The sequence below is a fragment of the Littorina saxatilis genome, unplaced genomic scaffold (assembly GCF_037325665.1).
Source record: "Littorina saxatilis isolate snail1 unplaced genomic scaffold, US_GU_Lsax_2.0 scaffold_1391, whole genome shotgun sequence".
NCBI classification, from domain to species: Eukaryota; Metazoa; Mollusca; class Gastropoda; order Littorinimorpha; family Littorinidae; genus Littorina; species Littorina saxatilis.
In genome coordinates, this window is record NW_027126566.1 from 25,001 (window position 1) to 30,468 (window position 5,468).

At 41.1% G+C, this 5,468-nt stretch overlaps 1 long non-coding RNA gene across 1 annotated transcript in view; it reads right to left on the reverse strand.

Annotated features, from left to right (window-relative positions):
- The window catches only part of LOC138955001 (uncharacterized), a 2,880-nt gene extending 1,444 nt beyond the window's left edge, over positions 1-1,436 (reverse strand). The window contains exon 1 of the long non-coding RNA XR_011452054.1: positions 1,309-1,436. This is a non-coding gene — a long non-coding RNA (uncharacterized lncRNA). The remainder of the gene's footprint in view (positions 1-1,308) is intronic.
- Between the last annotated feature and the right edge of the window lie 4,032 nt (positions 1,437-5,468).

Genomic DNA, 5,468 nt, shown 5'->3' on the forward strand with positions numbered 1-5,468 from the left:
TAGTTTGAACGATGTCACAAGGAAATCTTTTTAGAACCCCTCCCCCCCTTGCTGATCCCCTGTGCTTTTACTTCCGCGTCGACCTTCGTTTTTGCGCCTTCACAGGTGGGCATGCGAGCATTTGCCAGATTTCAGATTTGACTTTGTAAAATCAAACAAGTCGCGTAAGGCGAAAATACAATATTTAGTCAAGTAGCTGCCATTTTTCAGCAAGACCGTATACTCGTAGCATCGTCAGTCCACCGCTCATGGCAAAGGCAGTGAAATTGACAAGAAGAGCGGGGTAGTAGTTGCGCTAAGAAGGATAGCACGCTTTTCTGTACCTCTCTTTGTTTTAACTTTCTGAGCGTGTTTTTAATCCAATACTTTTTATATATTTAATTTTCAGAGCTTGTTTTTAATCCGAATATAACATATTTATATGTTTTTGGAATCAGCAAATGATGGAGAATAAGATAAACGTAAATTTGGATCGTTTTATAAATTTTTTTTTTTTTTTACAATTTTCAGATTTTTAATGACCAAAGTCATTAATTAATTTTTAAGCCACCAAGCTGAAATGCAATACCGAACCCCGGGCTTCGTCGAAGATTACTTGACCAAAATTTCAACCAATTTGGTTGAAAAATGAGGGCGTGACAGTGCCGCCTCAACTTTCACGAAAAGCCGGATATGACGTCATCAAAGACATTTATCAAAAAAATGAAAAAAATGTATGGGGATATCAATCCCAGGAACTCTCATGTCAAATTTCATAAAGATCGGTCCAGTAGTTTGGTCTGAATCGCTCTACACGCACACACACACACACACACACATACACATACACCACGACCCTCGTTTCGATTCCCCCTCGATGTTAAAATATTTAGTCAAAACTTGACTAAATATATAAAGAAAAAGCATTGTATGGAGTCTACAATACGTATGCGGTACAAGACATCGTTGGCTATATAGAACAATGAAGAAAGGGGGTATATCATAAACAGGTCAAAATATGTTATATTAGTCATCGGCTTACATTATGATTGTGAGACAAACCCTCGATATTGGCTATGTTGAATAACCGAAGACTTACACAGTACTTTATCCCTCATGGCTTAAACCGATCGAGGGACGTCGTTTCAGATACCTAAATTAAACAAACAACCAACAAAACACATACGCCTACAATAGAAATATGCGAGAACTGTGCATTCTCGAAGGTACAATTATTTGATATCAATAATATGCTCATGAGTGTTTTGGCGAATCTCCTTTTGGTATCCAGTGCACGTAAAAATGAAGAGACCGTGGAATGAATTAAACCTTATGGTCTAGATTAAGCAGCAACAACATTCATCTGTTCGGTCGACGCTACCTGCTACACTGACTTTACTTTGGCACAGTGTCTGCTTTTACCTGCACATACACAGCTTGTACTTAACTTTAAAATTCCTGGATGGCCCGTGTTTTGCCGACACCCAGCTATTTATATCGGTCTATAAGTACATGTAGCTGTAAAATGTCATTAAGTTATATGTTGTTTTGAGGCAGGTAGTAAATATCAGACGTGCGTGCGTGCGTGCGTGTGTGTGTGTGTGTGTGTGTGTGTGTGTATGTGTGTGTGTGTGTGTGTGTGTGTGTGTTAGTGTGTGTGTTAGTGTGTGTGTGTGTGTGTGTCTGTGTGTCTGTGTGTGAGTGTGTGTGTGTGTGTGCGTGTGTTAGTGTGTGTTAGTGTGTTAGTGTGTGTGTGTGTGTGTGTGTTTGCGCGTGTGTGTGTGTGTGTACGGGCTTGTGTGTTTGTAAGTGTGTGTGTGTGCGTGCTTGTGTGTTTGTAAGTGTGTGTATGTGTGTGCGTGCGTATGTGCTTGTGTGCACGTGTGTGCGTGTGTGTGTGTGTGTGTGTGTGTGTGTGTGTGTGGTTGTTAGTGCGTGAGTGAGTGTGTGGGGGGTGTTTGTGTGTGCGTGAACGAATAAGACGGCGGTGTTTTTCCTCGTAGATGAATCATTATATATGCATTATTTTGAACTGATCGTGTAACTGACAACTAAACAGATAATTCCCGATGGCTTGCTTGACTTAATGTCCAAATTAGGCAGTTTTGGGAATGGAGAATGACCAGGAAGCCATATGACCCATTAGTCATATCTTTATTTTATTTTAGAATCCATACATTTCAAAAGAGACGGTGTAATACCAACAACACCTTGTCAGAAGGGTTCTTAAAGTGATATTGTCTAACAAATCAAGTGTCTCTGTTCGCCCCAAGAGCTGTGAAGTTCAGGTTGGGCGTTGTAATTATGTGACCACGTTCACACCAGGAAAACCTTAGAATAAACGTTTGAGTGTTAGGTTACTCAAATTGAAAACGGCTGTGTTTTTAGTTGCGATCCCAGACGGTAATTCTTACTGTGACGCCTTTTGTCGGACAGTCATAATTTTCGTCTTACCTTTCGACCCTATTTCTAGATATACAGATTTAAAATTGAGCCAATAGCTACCAAGTTTGTTTTGTGTGTTGAATCGATGACAACACACACAAGAAACGTCTTAGAATGAGCGTTTGAGCGTTCTCTTTTTCAAATCTATATTCTGTTTTTGGTAGTTTTGTCGGACAGTGCGAGCAGTGCGTTTGTTTCTGTTATGCAAAGCGTTTTAGCCCTGTATGGCACGGAATGTGCATGCGTTTAATAGAATATATAGGTTTGACGTCCTAAATCCAACGGTTTAAATCTATTTTGGCAGCTGGGTATCTATGAAAACTAAACAAAATATGATGACGAACGGAAGTCCGGAATCCGGACAGGAGATCTGGGCGAAATTGACCGCTCGATGTTTAAAGTTCATTACATTATTTGGCATAGTTTCGGAGCAGTTTTGAGCAAATCATTGCAGGTGTTTCGAAATTACAGTACAGCGAATGTTCCTTGAATTTTTTAAGATCTAATTCCGGCGTCAGAAAACTGTCTAAAATGGCGCCTTAGGTGCACTAACAGTACTCTAACGACGTGCTGTTACCAATTTGTTTTAATGATTTATTGCACAACGCATTGGCCATATAAACTTGGCTTGAAATTGTCTTGTTTTGCTTCGATCTACTTTTGTGTTCTTGTGATTACGCACACCTTGAACAAACACAGACTTGAATACACATTTGTACCTCTCAGTCACTCGTCAATAGAACTTTGGATCACAGTCCACCATAAACGTCCAGCTTTTTAGTGCCAGTCTAGTCGTTTACAAATTGAATAGCCCCTCTGACAGTTTCTTTATATTCAACACAGACATATACACATTTCAACAATGTACACAAACATACACCCATTGAATTTCTTTCTGTGAGTTGTAACGTTTCGACAAAAACTGAACAAGTATTTCTATATAGTAAAAAAAAAAGCTGAACAATAATAGAACATACATTTAGCTGTTCTCCACAGCTCGAAGCGCTTTTGAAATGTTGTTTAGTGAAAAAAGGAAGGCGAAAGAGTATGTTTCGTGGTATTTTGTATGATAGTTTTTAACAGACGAATTGTACAACTTGACTGTCGACACATATTTCTAACGCCAAACGTCGTTGACCTTGGCACGTGTGAGGGTAACCCAAACAAGCATTCAGTCCAGAGCTGTATAATCTCCCCCCTCTCTTTATCTCTCTCTTTCTCTGTGTCACTGTATGTCTGGGTGTGTCTCTGACTCTCTGTCTCTCTTTTTATTCCTCTCCACTCTGATCTCTGTGTGTGTGTGTGTGTCTCTCTCTCTCTCCTCACACACACACACACATACACACACACGCAGGCACACGCATACACACACGCACGCACGCACACGCACACACACACACACGCATGCATACACAGGGGCGGATCTGGGGGGGTGCAATGGGTGCAATTGCACCCCCCCCCCCCCCAGCGGGACAAAAAAAAAAAAAAAAAGAAAAGAAGAAAAATGTATCACCTGAAAATAGCACTTTACACGCTCAGATTGCACCAGATTGCACAATTTTGCTTCCTTTTTAAAAAAAAATTCCGGGGGGGCATGCCCCCGGACCCCCCTAGCATGCTCGGCGCTTCGCGCCATCGGTTCGGCGCTTCGCGCCTTCGCTGATAAGATACAAAAACAAAAAAAACAAAAACTTTGCACCCCCCCCTCCCTTTCAAAACCCAGATCCGCGCCTGCATACACACACAGTGACACACACTCACAAACACACACACACACACACGTAACACACACACACACACACACACACACACACACCCACACACACACACCCACACACACACACACACACACACTCTATCTCTCTCTTTCTCTCTCTCTCTCTCTCTCTCTCTCTCTCTCTCTCTCTCTCTCTCTCTCTTTCTACCCCGAAGCTTACAATAGTAAGAGCAACTTGGCAACTGTAACTTGTGTATGTAAATCCGACAACAGCAAGTTTGGTTTTAAACTGTACATTGTACATTTGGTTTGATTGTAATCACTAACTTTTTGATCTTGAGCCCGCGATTATTTTGATTTTTTAAAAACATGTGTAGCTTTAAGTTATGCGCATGCTTGTGTTGCTTCGTTCAGAGCTACCACGTCTTCTTTATACTCCCTGCTCATGTCTCTCACCATGAAACATCCTGGTGTCGTGTGCCTGTTTCTACCTGTTGTAAAGTTGAGGGGGGGGGGGGGGGGGAGAGAGAGAGTTGGTGTGAGGCGGTTCACGGGTATATGGGAACTTTAATGGGTCTTTTTGAAAACGCATTGAAAGGAGAGGGAAAAGAGGTTTGACATTCAATTCAACAAACAGGAAGAAGTCAAATCAAGAAGAAAGATTGGCAAGGCTTGTCGAACAAAGCAATTCTAATTCCTCCTTCACGGTCGTGCAACTTGACATGAGAAAAGTTGTGCATAAAAACAGAATCACATTAGGATTTTAGACTCAGCTTTAGGTTATGGTAGTCGTTGAGTTGCAGTCGGGCAATTCAGTTGCAATGATCATTGTTCGTTTTGTAATTGCAGTTGACGTGGTTTTTTTCTCTTCCTGTTTTGTCGTCTGTTTTGCCTGTCTATTTGCCTTGTTTTGTTGAGTATTTTGTTTGTATGTGATTTTTGTTTTGTTTTGATTTGATATGTGTTGTTCTATTCGTAGGTTCACTACTTTTGTTGTTGTATGTTTGTTTTGATTTTCATTGTTATTTAGACAAACTTTCAAAACATTTTCATCATAATAATAGACCTATGTCAATCTTGGTAGCAGAATCTCAATGCGACTTGCAAACCCGCACGCACATCATGCACACAGACACACACATACACACGCACACACAAAAACACACACGCAATGTGACACACACATACACACACACATACACGCACACACAAACACACACACACACACACACACATACACACACACACACACGCACACACACACACACACACAACACACACACACACACACACACACACACACACACACACACACACTCAACAACAA